The sequence below is a fragment of the Rhinolophus sinicus genome, chromosome X (assembly GCF_036562045.2).
Source record: "Rhinolophus sinicus isolate RSC01 chromosome X, ASM3656204v1, whole genome shotgun sequence".
Classification (NCBI taxonomy): domain Eukaryota; kingdom Metazoa; phylum Chordata; class Mammalia; order Chiroptera; family Rhinolophidae; genus Rhinolophus; species Rhinolophus sinicus.
The window spans coordinates 106,981,346-107,001,430 of record NC_133768.1 but is presented as its reverse complement, the minus strand read 5'-3'; the positions used below and the strand labels follow the sequence as shown (position 1 = coordinate 107,001,430).

Here is a 20,085-nt window from a genome sequence, read left to right as displayed (position 1 = left end):
TGTGACACAGAGCGTTGTCATGATGGAGGATAAAGTAAAGACACTCACGAAAGAGGACTTCCAGAACTGCTTCAGAAAGTGGCAAGAACGTTGGGATACGTGTGTTCAAAGTGAGGGGGAGTGTTTAGAGGGGGATTACTGGCAACGTGTCTTTTACTGTAATAAACTTTTTAAATGTAAACATTCACCGTATTTTGTGATCATACCTCATACATTCCTTTAGAAGAGTTTGATCTGGCAGTGGTATATCTGCGTAAGCCCAACCTCAGTAGATCAGAGGAACCAGTTTTAGAAGGTGATCAACAACTAGAAAAGAAATTGCCTGTAACATTCGAAGAGAAGCTAGAGCGGGCAGAGCAGGAAAGCAAGTAGCGGGAGCACCAAGGACAAGAGCACAAAAGACAACTGGAGTTGGAGAAGCAACTAGAAAAGCAACGGGAACTAGGGCGTCAGAGAGATGAAGAGAGGAGGACATAAATGGAGAGAGGAGAGGCTGCCAGAGAGAACTTGAATAGGACCAAATTTGAATGGGACCTAAGACGAGGACTATTAAATCAAAGAAACAAAGAACAAGAAGATATAGTTGCACAGAAATCAAAGAAAAAGACTTTGGAATTTGAATTACGAGGTCTAAATGGTAAAAAAAGCATTAACTAGAAGGAAAACTTCAAGATATCGGATGTTGATTGACTGCCCAGAGGGAAGAAATTGAGAGTACAAACAAATCTAAAGCATTGAGAATTGTCAAAATCACCCATCTAGAGCCACAATTAAAGGAGACTCAGTAAATTCTTGAAGACTTATTCCAGAAAAGCAGATACTCAATAACCAATGAAAATATGTTCAGCAAAACAGTTTGCACGGAGATTCACTTCTTACACCCAAAAAAGCCTTAGTAGCAAAAGAACTAACTAGATGAAGGAGAAGGAAACTAGATCAAAACTACAGGAGATTGATATTTCCAATATTCAGCTAAAGACACTTGCTTTCATGGCAGGCTCATTCATTATGAAGGCAGTGAAAGGCAAAATGTTTAGCAATTGGGGAAAAAAGAAAAGAGCTAGAGGAAAAACTGTAGGACAGAATGAGAAGTCAGGGAAAAAAATGCATGCGAAGGGAAACAATGAAGGAAAGAAAAAGATGGAAAAAAAGGAGATGCAGAGACAGCAAAAGAAACCAGTATGAATTCAAATAACAATGTTGCATTCTTATATCATTAGAATAATGTTTGGCTGTTTCATGGTTTGCTACTTTATTTTCTTCAATATTAAGTTTTATTTTTACGTGTATGATCGTTTTGAAAACACCCCTTCTGTATAGAAGTAATAAAATTCTCTAACTCTCAGAAAAAAAAGTCTGTTTTTGAAAACGTTCAAATACTATATGGCCAACCAGGCCATTTCTCGCTTCTGTTGCTAGGCATAAATCTACCTAACCAGATTCACTGCATGTTTTTGGGCTTCCTGGATTGAATGAATCTTCATTGTGGCATTGCTCAAATGCTTGGACCAGAGAGACTCTTTCTGATGCCCACTCATATGAAATGAACATCTCTCTTTTGGGTATGAATTGGAAACTTCAGGGTGAGGTGAGCCGACCTGGGTGATGTAGGACAAAGTTGGACATTTGTCCTCACTTAAGGTAAATCCATCTTTTCCCGTCAGTCACATGGCAACAGATACCCCTGACCGCTTTACCAGAGGAAAGCATGAGAAACAAGCTAACGACTTACAGATCAGAGTGGAAAATGAGGCTAGTTATTTCTATAGATGAATACTATGTGGGCATTTAAGATACTTTGCATTGAACAATGAGATGGGAAAACATGAAAGCTTATCTCTGTTGCCCCTGTTCGTCATCTGCTTTGGGTCTAGTCCACTTTGCTTGTTAAGTTCCTGACCCATCAGGTATCAGGCAACAAAAAAAGCCAGACCAGGGTAAAAGGAGTTAGTTAAGCTGGTTTGCCTTTCATGTTGAAACCTGACCCCACTGAGTATCCTAAACTCTTTTTGAGCCTTCATTTAAACCCAGCCAAGTTATTCCCCAAGCAAACATATGACCCTTCTCAAAGGTTTCATTGCTTCTTAGAGATTTCCTTGTTAGCTAGCTGTGATTTGTGTGAATTTGAACAAAGTAGAAGACAGCGTTTTTTTCCAAAATATAATTTAATTTTTAATTAAAATGAATATATGCTTATTATCAAAACTTTGCAAATACATATAAAAAAGGAAAACATTGATAATTTCATAACTCAGAGGAAACTATGTTTGTGCATTTTCATCTAATCTTTTATTTCTGTGTGAGTATGTGTGTACATGTTCTTTACATATTTGTGATAATAATGCATTAGCAGTTTTATTTCTTGCTTTTTTCACCTAACTATCATATGTCTTGCATCATGTCACTAAATGAACATTCTGTAATTTAATGATTTCCCAATTATTGAATGTTTATGCTTTCTAATCTTTTACTATTATTAATACAAATATTATATAATAATGATCTGTCCCCTTGTTCTGTGTCTGATTATTTCCTTAGCCCTAGATATGGAATTGTTGGGTCAAAGAATACAGTGCATTTTTAAATAAGTTACTCACCGGTGAGTACACGTCACTATGGTCATCATTTTACTCTGGATATGGAAGCCAATCAACATGCTGTAGACCTTAAATTAGATACAATTTATATTAAAAACTAATAAAACTTCCTAGTAACCACATTGAAAAAATCAAAAGAAACAGGTAAAATTAATTTTAATAATATGTTTTATTGAATCCAGTATATCCCAAATATATCACTTGAACATTCCCTCAACATAAAATTATTGACACATCGTATTTCTTTTCTGTACTCAGCCTTTGAATTCCAGTGTATATTTTATACTTTATAGCATATCTCCATTTGGACTAGCCATATGTCAAGTGACTAGTCATTATCATAATGGATAGCATAACCATGGCGTACAGGCACACCTTGTTTTATTGTGCTTCCCTTTACGGCACTTCACAGGTGGTGCATTTTTACCAAATGCAGGCAAGACCCTCCACCAGCAAAAAGATTATGACTTGTTTTATTGTAGTACTCGCGTTATTGCAGTGGTCTGGAGCGGAACCCACAATATCTTGGAGGTATGCCTGTATTGCATTAAAATTTTTTCTTGCCAATTTCGTAGGTGGAAAAATGACATTTCTATGTTGATTTGAAATGCAGTTCCAATTACTCATGGATTTGGGGGAATATTAATGGATCGCAATTTGTATGAGTTATTTTTGTATTTAAGATGTTAACCCTTTTTATGTCATAATTGTAGAAAATACTCTTCCTTTTATCTGGTATTTTTCCCATTATTTAGGACTGAATTTTAAAATTTCTATGTAATCAAATTTTTTTTAAATTAAATTTATTGGGGTGACAATTGTTAGTAAAATTACATAGATTTCAGGTGTACAATTCTGTATTACATCATCTATAAATCCCATTGTGTGTTCACCACCCAGAGTCAGTTCTCCTTCCATCACCATATATTCGATCCCCTTTACCCTCATCTACCACCTCCCGCCCCCCTGACCCTCTGGTAACCACTAAACTATTGTCTGTGTCTATGAGTTTTTGTTTCTCATTTGTTTGTCTTGTTCTTTTGTTGTTTTTGGTTTATATACCACATATCAGTGAAATCACATGGCTCTCTGCTTTTTCTGACTTATTTGCCTTAGCATAATAATCTCAAGATCCATCCATGTTGTCACAAATGTTCCTATATCATCTTTTCTTACCGCCGAATAGTATTCCATTGTGTATATATACCACAACTTCTTTATCCATTCATCTATCGAAGGACACTTTGGTTGTTTCCATGTCTTGGCCACTGTAAATAATGTAGATTGGTGCAGCCACTAAGGAAGGCAGTGTGGAGGTTCCTCAAAAAATTAAGAGTAGAATTACCATATGACCCAGGAATCACTCTCCCGGATATCTACCCCCAAAAGTCTGAAAACATTTATCCATAAAGTAATCAAACTTAAGTACTTTTTTCTTTGTGATTTCTTTCATTGATCCTGTGCTTAGGAAGTCCTTTCCCATTCCAAGATGGTTGAATATTCAGTTATGCTTTTTATGGTGTCAGTTTTTTCTAAGCTTAACTCTTTTATCCATCTGGATTTTATTTTGGCTGATGGCATGAGGTAAGGATGGAAGTTAGTTTTATTTGTTCCGAAATAGCTAACTTCCACAATACCATTTATTGAATAATTCAGATCTTCCTCTTTGATTTGAGATTAATTCCTTCAAAATATGCTAAGATTATTTGTGCATTAGGGTCTTCTTATGTCCTCTGATCTTTCCCCTTGATATTTCTTTGATTTTTCTGTTATTACTCTAATATTTTAATTATTGTCCCTTAATAACAGATTTTAACATTTTGCGGGATCAGTTTCCCTTGTTTCTTTTTATTTTCTATTATTTCATACTTACTTTGCTTGATTTCTCTTCCAGCTAAAATTTAGAATAATGTTAGAAAGTTTCAAACAATCCTGCTAGTATTTTTTTCCCATTGATATTATTATTAGAAATATTTTTTTAAATACATGATATCTTGGACCTATTGCCATCTTCCAAACAGCCACTCTTCCTGTTCCGATTCACAGTTTGTCTCTCTGTTATTTAAATCACTTGTATTTCTCAGCAGTGTTTTCTAGATTTCTTCATATAATTTCCTTATGTTTCCTGTTAATGCAATGAGTAGGTTATTCAGATTTTCTGAATGGTTATTTCTGGTCCGTCGGGAAGTATTCATTTTGGTGTACTTATCTTGTATCTAAACATTGTGCAGAACTTGTACTATTTGGGGAACTTTTATAAAAGAAAACTTATGGAAAGAAAACCACTAAGAGAGAGTTACTATTAGTTAATAAAGTCTATAAGAAAGATACATTATTAGGCTTTAAATCAAGGATAACTGATTTCTAAATTCACACACACACACACACACAGACACACACACACACACACACACACACTTTCCCTCCACCTCTTGTACATTTCGCTTTTAAACCTCTTCTAATCAGAAGCTTTCCAACATTCTCTTGTCCTCACCTCTGCCCCCGCTTCCCTGAACTGCTGAGTTGTGTCTCTTAGGAACCACAGCTGCCTTTTTATTTCACTAACTGACTACTTCATTTATTTGAAGGCTGGTTTTTCCTGCTATAGCAATCATGACTTCTTCCTGTGCCTTCTCACCACCTGATTCAATTTAGACTAAATTCAAAGGGCAGAACTTGGCAATGGCCCAACTGCCCACCCTGTGTTTTTCCACCTCAGCAGAAGGGCCTGAACAAGAAGTGGAAAGTGGGGGGGGGGGGGGCTGCTGGTCTACGTTCCGCCCAAAACATCTGTTCCATCTCCCCTCCTCAGCTACTGTCTCCCCCATTTTTCCTCCCCTTGCTCCTCTGCCTGGCCTCCTAAATGGTTCTCGCACCACAGGATGGGTTTACCAAACCCTGCGGCTTCTGTTCAAGCCATCAAGCAAGACTTCTACGGACACTTTAAAACATGTTTTTTATTTCTGTAAAGTCTTTTTAAACATAAATGTGTTTGAAGAGTTAAGCAGCAATTGCTTCTGTAGTGACCTCATTAAATTCTGCTTTTTCTCAGCTCTGGGACCCGTATGTGACAGTCGATTCCAATCACTGGGTAATTTATCTTGGGAAAATATATTCTATGCCATCTTGGTACAGGAGGTAGTAAATTTAAAAAGTAAATGATGTTTATTGAAAATACAGTATCGAGTATACTTAGAGATGCATTACTCAATAGCTTCCTGATAAGTTTGCTTTGACATTTTGTGAGAAAACAATATTGAGTAGCAGAAGCATGGTTTCATTCCATTTTTATTATAATTACTTACCTGACTAGCATTTTAGTAAGTGTCTACTCTATCTCACAAGAATATGCTAGGAGTTTTGTTCGACAGTGGGAAATATACATTATTTTGGAAATGGTGTATAATCCCAGGGATTTTTGTCATTACATCCAAAAGTATTAATATTTTCTATGCTTCTATGTGAATGTACACACACAAGCCCATGGGGAATTCAAATCTAAAACTAAGGGTGAAGTGACATTTTAACACATCCATAACAAAACACGGACACTTCTTTCAGCTTTTTATTTTTTTTAATTACTTTTTTTTTAAGGAGAGCACAGCTCACAGAGGACCATACGGGGATCGAACTGGCAACCTTGGTGTTATCAGCACCACGCTCTAACCAACTGACCTAACTGGCCACCCCCCTTCTTTCAGCTTTTTAGATGACTATCTCATTAATTTACCAAATACTAACATTGATGTGGCATTGTGCACATTTGATTTAAACAATTGGTCTCGACCTTTCCACCCTGAAGGGTACCTAACTGTTTAACAACAAAACCAGTGACCTGACCACACAGATTGGTATCTGTGCTTTCTCTCCTGGGACCCTAACATCAGATTCCTTCAGCTATCGTAGAATTGTATGTAGAATGCTGCATGAAGGCAACTTGAGAGCGAGAGACTGTCTTTACTGCAGCAAGGAGTCCAGTCTAGAAGTAAATTAAGAAGCAGCCTCTATATTCTCCATGCAAAGGAAACTCAGCATTTTTCCTTTCGTACGTCATTCATGTCATGATGCAGTCATTCCACGGAATCACTCGACTTTAAAAAGAACAAATGAGACAAAAATCTTCCTTCGCTAGTTCTGAAGGTTCTATTGTGTGTAAAGATATACATGTTGGCATACATTTCATTTACTTTGCCCTGTACTTAGTGAAAAATATAACGTTTGTAAGAAAGAAAAGTGTGTTTCATACATTTTGTTGCAAAGTCTGAAAGATAAAGGTGCCCTTATTGAGAGAACTGAGGATACACCTGAAATCTAGATAAATTCAAGAGAGAGGGAATTCAACTATATTTGTAAAAGTATGGCTGACGAATTCAGTTAGTACATTTCAAAATATTTCATCTGTTTAACCCTCAAAAGTTAGGAGAATGTATCAGAAATTTTGCCCAGTTACAGTATTTCGCACTATGAAACTTTTGCTTGAAAAACAACTGGGTATTACCTAGGATACATCAGTAACATTTAATGGGTCATAATTATACAGTGGCATTAAATTTGGGGGCTTTCTATTGGTTACCCAGTGGCATGTCAGCTTCCACTCCCTTAAACAATGTCAGTGGTATTTTTTCCAATCAAAAGTTTTAATATATAATACATTCACATGACAGAAAAAGAAAAAAAATTCACTGCACAGTATGACTTGGAGAGTCATGAAAGGATGGTTGGTGTAAGTGGGGTTTGAGGAAAGGGTAGGATTGGAATTGGAGAGCAGGAATGAGGGCATTTGAATGAATAGAGAAGGCAATTTGGATAACCAGTGGGTGAGATGTGTCAGGCAAGCAGTTAATAAATACTGTGCTTAGTAACCCATTGTGTTGATTGACTTTTCAACTATTAACGATATTTCACAGTTGCTTGTGACAGTATTATGTGCACCAAGTTGGATTTGGTTTGAAAAGCTTTCTTTATCTCCCCCAGCGTGAAGTCAGAAAATACTTTCACCGGAATCTTTGATTTGCACTCGTAGGTTGGCTGTTTTAAGTTGCGGGGCATGATTTGGACTAAACAGTATAGCTTTTCCATTGGCGTTATCTGGCTTTGTGTGACACTTAGACGTTCACGGAATGTCAATGAGGGAAGGGATCTTAGAAGTTGGCTATTCTTACTTCATTTTACTGGTGAGGACCACGAGGGCCCGAAGTAATGAGGGCTTGGCTTTGTCACTTAGATAGCTCGCTCTTCCTCCTGGACTGTGCCTGGGCGTGTGGCTGTCTTTCTTCCCACTAGACTGGGAACAACTTGGGGACAGGTACTGTTTTACTTATCTTTCTACTCCTTGTGACGCCTTGTGCAGGGGTTTCCATGCAGTAGACACTCAATCAATTTCTGTCGAATGAATATTATTAAATGAATACCTAGTAGGGATGAATTTTGCAGGCCACTGAACTCAGACATGGAAGTAGTATAATGCTTTTTATAGAACTCAATTTAGTGTCTCTTTTGAACTCCCTCCCAGCTGCAAAGAGGAGAACTTAATTTTGCCAATTGGAGGACAGTTTTGGAACCTCAGTTTTCGCAGCTGATTTGGAATGAATACACAGTCAATTTAGGATTATTTCCCCCACCTTCTTTGTACAGTGGCACGTCAGTTGGATATGCTCACTTAAGTGTACCTGACACTTTTTATGCATCTCTTCACATCCTCTTGTTATTTCAACCACCAAAGAGGAGACAGATTGTCACCGGCTTTAGCATCTCTTGGCTTATTGGTGCTAAAGTGTGAGATGTTTCAGAAATCACCCACAGCCCCTGTATGCCCAGCGTGGAAATAGGAGTTAATGCCCAGTGGGGCAAAACTTTGACCCATAGGCTTTGGGGGCTAGTTGATAATTGCTACTCAGTTTCCATTAGATCAAGCAGCATTTACCTTTGGCTGTGGCTACGATAATAAAACATTCTTCTTGTGGTTCTGCCTCTTCCCTGCTTTCCTCCTCCTTGTTCCCTGGGATCACACTCCCAAGGGAAATTTGTGTCAGGCTTTCCTTCCAGGGAACGTGGGCGAAGACACGTAGTGGGGTGCATTCCAGGCCCTAAGGTGACATCTGCCCCTGCCCTGCCATGTATTTATTTCCTGTCTGGTTTTCAGTCGCCCTCATCAGTCTGTGGTGCTTCCTGCAGAGATGCTTCTGCTTCTAAGCCATGACCATTTGAAGATGTCTCTGTGAGTCTGTCTGCCTCTCAGAGCCACAATTAGAAGAAGGGGGGGTGTGCGGTCCTCTTAACCTTGATTTCCAGATTCATCTGGCAGTTCCAGCACCTCCTGCTCCTCACTGGACTCGGAGACGTCACCAGTGCCTGTCTGGCACGTGCAACTACAGTAGTGGGCTGTGCCATCTAGGTTTGTGTAATGTTTGCACAGTGATGGAATAGCCAGAGGATACATTTCTCAGAACACGCTGCTGGCGTTCAGTGGTGGTGCATGGCTGTGTACAATTCATTCGTTTTTAGTATATTTACAGAGTTGTGCAGCTATCACTACTGTCTAATTCCAGGTCGTTTTCATCACCACAAAAAGGAATCCTGTATCCATTAGTAGTCATTCCATGTTCTCTCTCTTACCAGTTCCTGACAAACACTAATGTATTCTCCGTCTCTATATATTTGTCTATTCTGGACATTTTACAGTAATGAAATCATACAATGTGTGCCGTATTATATCTAGCTTATTGCAATTAGCATAATGTTTTCAACTTTTGTATATGTTGTAGTATTTAATAGTATATCATTCCCTTTCCTGCTTTATTGAGGCATAATTGACAAATAAAATTACATATATTTAAAGTGTATAATGTGCTGATTTAATATATATTTCCATACAAAATGATTATGACAGTCAAATTAATTAACATATCCATCAACTCATATAGTTACCATATTATTGTATGTGGTGAGAACCCTTAAGATCTACTCTCAGAAAAATCTATTTCTTGAAGTTTGCACGCTTTGACCAACATCTCTCCATTTCCTCCATCTACCCCCACACCCCCACAGCCTCTAGTAACCACCTTCCTAATCTCTGTTCTTAACAGTTCAGCTTTTTCAGATTCCACATATAGGTGAGATCATATGGTATTTGTCTTTTTCTGTCTGACTAATTTCACTTTGCATGATGCCCTCCAGGTTCATTCAGTAGATCACAAATGGCAGGATTTTCTTCTTTCTAGTGGCTGAATAATATTCCATTGCAAGTTTAGGCTATATTTTCTTGATCCATTCATTGGTTGATGGCTACTTAGGTTTTTTCCCGTCTTGCTATTGTGAATAATGCTATAACGAACATGGTTGTGCAGATATCTGCTCAAGATCCTGATTCAGTTTTCTTTGGATGAATCCCCAGAAGTGGAATTGCTGACTCATGTGGTAGTTCTGTTTTTAAGTTTTTGTGGCATCTCCATACTGTTTTCCATTGTGGCTGCAATGATTTCCATTCCCACCAACACCACACAAGGGTTTCCTTTTCTCCACAACAACACTTGTTAGCTCTTGGCTTTTCAATAATAGTCTTTTCTAACAGATATGTGGTTGAGCACCTTTTCTTGCATCTGTTGACAACGTGTATGTCTTTTTTAGAAGAATGTTTATTCAGGTCCTTTGCCCATTTTTTAAATTGGATTTTTTGATTTTATGTTTTTGACTTTTTGCTATTGAGTTATGTGAGTTCATTGTAGATTTTGTAAATATTTTCTCCCGTTCTGTTGGTTGTCTTTTCATTTTGTTGATTGTTTCCTTTGCTGTACAGAAACCTTTTCTTTTGATATAGTGTTACTTGCTCATTTTTCTTTTGTTGCCTGTGCTTTTGATGTCACATTTAAAAAATCATTATCAAGACCAATGTCAAGGAACTTTTCTTCCAGGAGTTTTAAGGTTTTACATTTTATATTTAATCCATTTCAAGTTATTTTTTCTGAATGGTATAATATAGGGATCCAATGTTATTGTTTTGCATGTGAATATCCAGTTTTCACAATACCATTTATTGAAGAGATTATCCTTTGCCTAATGTTTATTCTTGGCACATTTGTCAAAGATTTGTTGACCATATAGGCAGGGGTTTATTTCTGGGCTTCAGTTGGTTTATGTGTCTGTTTTCATGTCAGTGCCATGCTGTTTTGATTACTGTATCTTTGAAATATACTTTAAAATTAGGACGTGTTATATTTCCAGCTTTGTTCTTCTTCCTCAGGATTGCTTTGGGGTCTTTTGTGGCTCCATATGAATTGTTTTTTATTTCTGTGAAAAATTCCATTGGAATTTTGAAAGGGATTGCATTGAATCTGTAGATTGCTTTTTAGTAGAAGTAGATAGACATTTTAACCAAACCAATTCTTACAATCCATGAACACAGTATATCTTTCCATTTGTTTGTGTCTTCAATTTCTTTCATCAGTGCTTTATAGTTTTAAGTATACATATCGTTCACCTTCTTGGTTAAATTTGTTCCCAAGTATTTTGTTGTTTTCGATGCAATTGTGAATGGGATTGTTTTCTTAATTTCTTTGTCAGATAGTTTGATAGTTTATTGTTAGTGTATAGAAACACAACTGATTTTTGTATGTTGATTTTGTAACTTGCAACTTTACAGAATTCATTTCTTAGTTCTAACAATTTCTGTCTTTAGGGTTTTCTATGTATGAGATCATATCTGCAAACAGAATAAGTTGACATCTTCCTTTCTGATTTGGTTGCTTTTTATTCTTTCCTAATTGCCCTGGCGAGGGCTTTCACTATTATGTTGAATAGGAGTGGTAAGAGTGGGCACTGTTTTCTTGTTCCTAATCTTAAAAGAGAAGTTGTTAGTATTTTACTATTAAGTATGATACTAGCTGTGTGTTTGTCATGTATGGCTTTATTATGTAGAGGAACATTCCTTCTGTACCCAGTTTATTGAAAATTTTTGTCAAGAAAGGATGTTGGAATGTGTCAAGTGCTTTTCTATGCATCTATTTAGATGATCATTTGATTTTTATCCTTCATTCTGTTAGTATGATATATCACATTTACTGATTTGCATAGGTTGAGCCATCCTTGCATCCCAGCGATAAATCCTACTTGATCATTATGTGTGACCCTTTTAATGTGCTGTTGAATTTGGATTGCTAGTATTTCTTTTGAGAATTTTTGCATGTTTATTCATCAGGAATACTGTCCTGTAGTTTTGTTTTCTTGTAATGTCCTAATACAGCTTTGGTATCAGGGTAAGGCTGGCTTTGTAAAGTGAGTTTGGAAGTGTTCCCTCTATTTCGTTTTTTGGAAGCATTTGAGAAAGTTCTGCGTTCTTTAAATGTTTGGGAGAATTCAACCCATGAGGCCACATGGTCCTAGGCTTTTATTTGTTGGGAGCCCCACATTTGGGTAGGGTCACTGACTGTCCTCTGTGATCAGGCAGAACCTTAGGCTGGCCTCCACAGCTGGTCTGCTGGGCAGGACTTCTTGCTGTACTCCTGGCCAGACAGGTCTGCCAGGTCAGTTCCATGGATAGGTAGAGCTGATAGCTGGGCTCTCTGATCGGGTGAGTCTGCTGGCAGGGATGCAGTGTCACCACCAAGATCTGTGCACTGGTCACTGTGAGTGCCACTGCCCTTCATTGTTTTCAGCTCACTTCAGGTGGTCTAGCTCTGCCAATTCCCTCAGTGTTCCCCTAGGAATGGGACCAAAGTGCGCCTTGTGGGTTGTGCCTTGAGACCCTCGGGAAGCTGGATATCTGCCTCAGGCTCTCTTTTCTCCACTGGAGAAACCATAGACACGGGGATCCCTCTAGGTGTGGTGCTGTGCTGGCATGGGGGAGGAATAATGTGGCCAAAAGGAAGTGGCTCCTCTTACTCTTTTAATGTGCCTTTTCCTGGTTTTTGTGCTCTGAGGGGGTGCGTCAGACTTACCCCCAGGTTCTGGGATTTTCACAAGTGTTCTTGTCTGTGATTAGTTGCTTTTCAGTATTTCTGTGAAGATGACTAGAGCCAGGGGCTTTGTATTCTACCATCTTGTTGATGTCACTTTTCCTTTCATTCCTTTATATGGCTGAATAATATTCCATTATATGGTTATACCACATTCTGTTTATCCATTCACCAGTTAGATAGTTGGGTTGTTTCTACCTTTTGGCTATTGTCAGTAGTGCCATTTTGAATATTTGCGTGTAAGTATTTGTTTGAGTACCTATTTTTTAATTCTTTGGGGTATATACGCAGGAGTGGAATTGCTGGATCATATGGTACCTCTGTAGTTAACTTTTGAGAAACCGCCCAACTATTTTCCAAAGAGGCTGCTCCATTTCTCATTCCCATTAGCAATCTCTGAGGGCTCTAGTTTCTCCACATCTTCATCAACACTCACTATTCTTATCTAGTCATAATTTTTCATAATTGTCCCCTGGTTTTTTGATCTATAAGGATGCTCTGTGCTTTCCATAAAAAGAGACAAATCTCATTACTCATGGCATGTATTGAAGTATTTATGAGGTTCAGGAACATATGCATGCCTCTTTATGCATAACACTTTGTAAGAGTTCCTCTTTGCTAGTGGGGGTTGTCTGCTTATTCCCATATAAAAGGAAGGTTTACCAAAGTGTTGACTCGCACATGGAAATGTACCTGTGTCTTGATTTCCCCCAAACGTATTCTGCTGAGTCATCTTCACACTCTTGCATTCAGCTCTTTGAATCAATGCAGCTGACATGTTGGATAAATATAGAAAATTGACATGGTTCTCACAATTACATGCCAGCTTTTAATTGTGGTTTAAACAAAAACCAAGCATCATGTACAAAAACAAGTGTAAAAAATAGTTAGGTACTATCTCTAAAAATGGAATGCAACCTCCAGAACTAGAATTTTTTTTTTTAATTTATTGGGGTGACAATTATTAGTAAAATTACATAGATTTCAGATGTACAATTCTGTATTATATCATCTATAAATCCCATTGTGTGTTCACCACCCAGAGTCAGTTCTCCTTCCATCACCATATACTCGATCCCCCTTACCCCCATCTCCCACCCGCCACCCCCCTTACCCTCTGATAACCACTAAACTATTGTCTGTGTCTATGAATTTTTGTTTCTCATTTGTTTGTCTTGTTCTCTTGTTGTTTTTGGTTTATATACCACATATCAGTGAAATCATATGGCAGAACTAGAAATTTTTAGCCTAATTATAAACCTATGGGGAAATGTCATTGCTAATTTTATAGAATTGGGACCTGTGTTGTTGGGTAGTATATGTTTTAGGTAAGCATGTTAATTAAGATTTCTAAAACAAATCCAAACTCTCAATCTCAAAATAGTTTCTTATTATGTATAATGTGCAGTGCTTGGGATAGAAAAATGCTTGAAAATAAAGCTTTATATAACAGTGACTTTAACTTCTTTATTTGCCAGTTTAATGGGGGGTATTTTGGAAATACTACTCTATCATGTCCCCCCTCCCAACTATCAAATTATGTCTCCAATGGCCATGATATCATTATAGCACCTGGGATGGATGGGGGTGGTGTATCTTTTCCCCTACTATGCTATCTAGCCATTTAACCACGTGGGAAAGAAAAGGGTTAACAAGGTAGAGGAAGTAGAAAGCCCATGCTGTAATGGACAGTTAGCATGACTTCTGCTGTTCAGCATCTAGATCCCTTTACTACGTTTGAGGCACAGCCTACCTTATGAGCTTTCTTTGCAGCAGAGTAGTTGAAAATGCCTGATACTTGTTTCTCCAATGTCCTTTGAAGCCAGGACTATCCCAGTCACATATTCTCAGAACTTAAGTGGCAAATTAATGACACAAAGAGGGATTGTGCAAAATCCATTCTGGCAGGCATAGTATTGATGTAATGGCAGCCATGTCCATTGTCTAGCATCAATGATGTTGCAAATGGCAAGAATTCTTTCTTTTTATGGCTGGGTAATATTCCGTTGTATATATGTACCATCTTTTCTTTATCCAGTCGTCTATTGATGGGCACTTAGGTTGTTTCCATATCTTGGCTAATGTAAATAACACTGCAATGAACATAGGGGTGCATATATCTTTTTGAATTAGTGTTTTGGATTTCTTCAGATAAATACCCAGAAGTGGACTTTCTGGGTCATAAGGTAATTTTATTTTTAATTTTTCAAGGAACCTCGAAACTGTTTTCCATAGTGGCTGCACCAATTTGCAATCCCACCAACAGTGCCCAAGGGCCCCCTTTTCTCCACATCCTTGCCAACACTTGTTTGTTGATTTATTGATGACAGTCATTCTGACAGGTGTGTGGTGATATCTCATTGTGGTTTTCATTTGCATTTCTCTGATGATTAGTGACGTTGAGCATCTTTTCATATGTCTATTGGCCATCTGTATGTCCTCTTTGGAGAACCGTCTATTCAGGTCCTCTGCCCATTTTTTAATTGGATTGTTTGGTATTTTTGGTGTTAAGTCTTATGAGTTTCTTATATATTTTGGACATTATGTATTTTGGATATTAACCATTTTTTAATTGTATTGTTTGGTATTTTGGGTTTTAAGTCTTATGAGTTCCTTATATATTTTGGATATTAACCCCTTATTGGATGTATCGTTGGCAAATATCTTCTCTTATTAAGTAAGTTGTCTTTTTGTTTTGTTGATGGTTTCCTTCACTGTGCAAAAGCTTTTTAGTTTGATATAGTCCTAGTCCCATTTATTATTTTTTTCTTTTGTTTCCCTTGCCAAAGGGGACATATCCAAAAAAAAATATTACTAAGAACAATGTCAGTTTACTGCCTATATTTTCTTTTAGGAGTTTTATGGTTTCAGATCTTACATTTCAGTCTTTAATCCATTTTGAGATTATTCTTGTATGTGGTGCATGAAAGGGATACAGTTTCATTCTTTCATATGTGTCTGTCCAGTTTTCTCAACACCATTAATTGAAGAGACTGTCTTTACCCCATTTATATTCTTGTCTCCTTTGTCGTAGACTAAATTACCATGTAGGTGTGGGTTAATTTCTGGGCTCTGTATTCTGTTCCATTGATTTGTGTGTCTGTTTTTATGCTAGTACCATGCTGTTTTGATTACTATAGGCTTATTGTATAGTTTGATATCAGGTAATGTGATACCTCCAACTTTGTTCTTTCTCAAGATTACTTTGGTTGTTCAGGGTCTTTTGTGGTTCCATATAAGTTTTAGGATTGTTTGTTCTAGTTCTGTGAAAAATGTCATTGGTATTTTGATAGGGATTGTATCGAATATGTAAATTGCTTTGGGTAGTATGGACATTTTAACAGTGTTAACACTTCTATCCATGGGCATGATATAGCCTTCCATTTATTTGTATCTTCTTCAGTTTCTTTCTTCAGTGTCTTATAGTTTTCTAAGTACAGATCTTTTACATCCTTGGTTAAGTTTATTCCTAGGTATTTTATTCTTTTTGATTTAATTCTAAGTAGGATTGTTTTCTTAATTTTTCTTCCTGATAGTTTGTTATCTGTGTACAAAAATGCAACCAATTTCTGAATATTAATTTTGCATCCTGATACTTTACTGAATTCATTTATCAGTCCTAATAGTTTTTTGGTGGATATTCACGGTTCTCTCTATATAGTTTTGTGTCATATGCAAATAATGACAGTTTTACTTCTTCCTTTCCAATTTGGGTGATTTTATGTCTTTTTCTTGTTTGATTCCTATGGTTAGGACTTCCAGTACCATATTAAACAAAAGTGGTGAAGGTAGACATACTTTTCATGTTCATGATCTTAAAGAGAAAGCTTTCAGCTGTTCACCATTGAGTATTATGTTAGCTGTGGGTTTGTCATATATGGCCTTTGTTATGTAGAGGTATGTTTCCTCTATCTCTGCTTAGCTGGGAGTTTTTAAATTATAAATCGATGTTGGATTTTGTCAAATACTTTTTCTGCATCTATTGATATTATCATATGATTTTTATCTTTCACTTTTTTATGTGATGTATCACATTAATTGATTTGTGGATATTGAACCAGTCTTCCACCCCAGAGATAAATCCCATTTGACCATGGTACATGATCATTTTAATATATTACTGAATTTGGTTTGCTAATTTTGTAGATGGTTTTTGCATCTATGTTTATCAGAGAGATTGGCTTATAATTTGTGTGTGTATGTGTGTGTGTGTGTGTGTGTGGTGTTTTTATCTGTTCTTGTATCGGTAATTCTGGCCTTGTAGAATGAGTTGGGGGCCTTCCCTCCTCTTCAACTTTTTGGAATAGTTTGAGAAGGATAGGTGTTATTTCTTTGAATGTCTGGTAACATTCACCTGTTGAGCCATCTAGTCCAGGATTTTTGTTTTGGTGTAGTTTTTGGTTAATGATTCAATTTCATTAGCAGTTATCAGTCTGTTTATATCTTTTTTTTTAAATTCCTGATTCAGCCTTGAAAGATTGTATATTTCTAGGAATGTATCCATTTCTTCCAGGGTGCCCAATTTTTTGGCATTTAATTGTTTGTAGTATTTATTTATAATCCTTTGTATTTCTGTGGTGTTGGTTGTCATTTCTCTTTCATTTCTGATTTTATTTGGTCCCTTCTCTATTTTCTTGATGAGTCTGGCTGATGGTTTATCACTTTTGTTTACCTTTTCAAAGAACCAGCTCTTGGTTTTATTGGTATTTTCTATTGCTTTTTTTTTTTTTTTTTTTTTTAAAGACTTTATGTCATTTATTTCAGCTCTGATATTTATTATTTCCTTCTTTCTGCTCACTTTGGACTTTGTTCTTCCTTTCTAGTTCCTTTGGGTGTAAAGTTAGATTGTTTAATTGAAGTTTTTCTTTTTTCTTGAAGTAGGCCTATATTGCTATAAATTTTTCTCTTAGAACTGCTTTGTCTGTGTCCCATAAAGTTTGAGTCATTGTGTTTTCATTTGTCTCAACGTATCTTTTTATTTCTTCCTTGAGCTCATTGTTAACCCATTCCTTGTTTAGTAACATGTTATTTAGCGTGCCTATGTTTGTGTGTTTTTCAGTTTTCTTCTTGTAATTGATTTCTAGTTTCATACCATTGTGATCAGAGATGATGCTTGATATGATTTCAATCTTCTTAAGTTCACTAAGACTTGTTTTTTGGCCTAATGTGGTCTATCCTGGAAAATGTTTCATCTGCACTTTGAAAGAATGTATATTCTTCTGCTTTTGGGTGATATTTCCTAAAAAACATCAAATAAGTTCATCTGGTCTCATGTAAGACTATTGTTTCCTTGTTGCTTTTCTGTCTGGAAGATCTGTCTATCGATGTGAATGGGGTGTTAGAGTTTCCTACTATGACTGTATATTACTGTGTATTTCTCCCTTTATGTCCATCAATATTTGCTTTATATATTTAGGTGCTCCTTCATTGGGTGTGTAGATGTTTATGAGAGTTACATCCTCTCATTGGCTTGATCCCTTTATCATTATGAAATACCCTTATTTGTCTCTTGTTACAGCGCTTGTTTTGAAGTCTATTTTGTCTGATATAAATATTGCTATATCAGCTTTGTCTTTCTTTTCCATTTGCATGAAATATCTTTTTTATTCATTTACTTTCAGTCTGTGTTTGTCTTTCAATCTGAAGTGCGTCTGTCGTAGGCAGTGTTTGTATGGGTCTTGTTTTTGTATCCATTCAGGAGACAGGGCTAATCCTTGTAGTTGGAGAAGCTGGTGTGTGGAGGGATACCGAGGAATTTGCCTAAGGTGTAGAGGTGGAGTCATAATTTATTAATAACTCGTATGGGTAAACTTGTATTTGTTGGAGATAATATCCATCTTCAGTTTAATTTCATGCCTGTGGGGCTTGGTAGACCACATATGTAATTAGTGAGGCTGTTACCATGGCACAGTTCTGAAATGACATTTTACCAATAAGGATCTAATATAAGTTATTTGGTTCAGTTGATTATATAATTTGAAGGCCTGTTTGCTGTACTGTCATCTATTTGAACACTTTGAAATGAGATTCTGTATTTTCTCAGAAGACCAAAATTTATTAAGGTTTGTATGCATGTGTAATATATATTCTTTCAATTCTCATTTTCCAGGGACAGTGATATTTAATCAGCTTGATATAAAGATAGCTCTAGGATAGTGATAAAAATGAAATTTTCATAGATTTACATTTTAAGAACTTGCTACTATTGTCAAGAAAAACATAAATAATCAAGCTGTCTGGATTCTCCTAGCCACGAGTGTGAACTTGGCTTTTATTTGATGAGAGTATATGAAAGAGTGACATACTATTTATGATTGAACTGTTATCAGCCATGAATCCCATTACTTCTGGTGTATATGGCCTTGCAGCTGCTAAACATGGTTCCAGAAGCAAGACAGCTTGGTGTTTGCCATCATTTTAGATAGCAGATCATCGATTGTATAGGTTATTTTGCTATAGTGGAGTAATTCTTGGGTATAAAAAGGCAGTGGCAAGGAAGAATCCAGCTGTTTTTTCCAACTCTGATAGTCCACTGTTGGTGAGGAGAGTGTCATCAAATTCTTCCCTAAGTGGCCTGGGTGAGGGTGGTGGGGGAGAGGCTGTGCCAAGATAGGCCACATCTGTTCTTGCTCTGTGTGGCCTCTACTTTCATCAAAATTCCGTATTTCTGGCCAAATAAATGAGGAATTAATAATGTGTGTGTGCGCGCACACACACACACAGTGTGTGCATGGGAACGTGTCAGTGGTTTATAGCCTAAATTCTATACCAGCCAAATTATCCATTGAACGTGTGAAAGAATATAACACATTTCAGAAATTCTGGGTCTTGACAGCTTTTGCCTCCTACATACGCTTTCTTAAGAAACTATTGGAGGCCGTTCTCCACCAAATGAGAGAGACAATCAAGAGAGAGAAAACCTGGGATAGAGAAAACAGGGGGGCACCAGAAAGGGGTGAAGGGAATTCCAGGAGGATGGTTATCAGAGCCCCAGGATGACAGCTGTGCCCCGATGTAACCGATTATAGCAATTTGATTCCAGATATGCTGCCACCATCGTACCCTGTTTTTTAACACGAGGAAAGCGTTCCCAGGTGAGCCTGATGCAGGTTCTTATCTGTTGTTGGCTTCACCATTTGCTGGAAAATTTCCTGGTCTGCTGTCCAGGTCCTTCTGCCTAGATCAGCCAGCGACACCATTTCATCCTACAGAGGTGTTGTGTTCTCTCTTCAGGAGGAATCTAAAAGCAAACACTGGAGCAGCTTTTGTCTCCGGCCATATCCCTGTCAGACATCCAGTACCAGACCACTTTACAGCCGTGCCGGGTGTCCTAAGTGTGGTGAACTTTTTGTTTCCTAGATCTCACCCATAACCTTGTTCACTTTTAACCTAGCAAAGACCCTTGTGAAGTCTCAGTGAAGTCAAAGTTACACTTCATTCAGCCGACCTTCTTTGGATTTCTCCATCTAACAAAGGCGATATTGCCTGTTCTTCAGAGCTAAGTTTATGCTTCATCCTTGGCTTTGCAAACAAAGCCA

General features: G+C 37.2%; 1 pseudogene; it reads left to right on the top strand.

Annotated features, from left to right (window-relative positions):
• The first annotated feature begins 218 nt into the window (after positions 1-218).
• LOC109461243 (intersectin-1) lies at positions 219-8,974 on the top strand (annotated as a pseudogene).
• Positions 8,975-20,085: the final 11,111 nt, after the last annotated feature.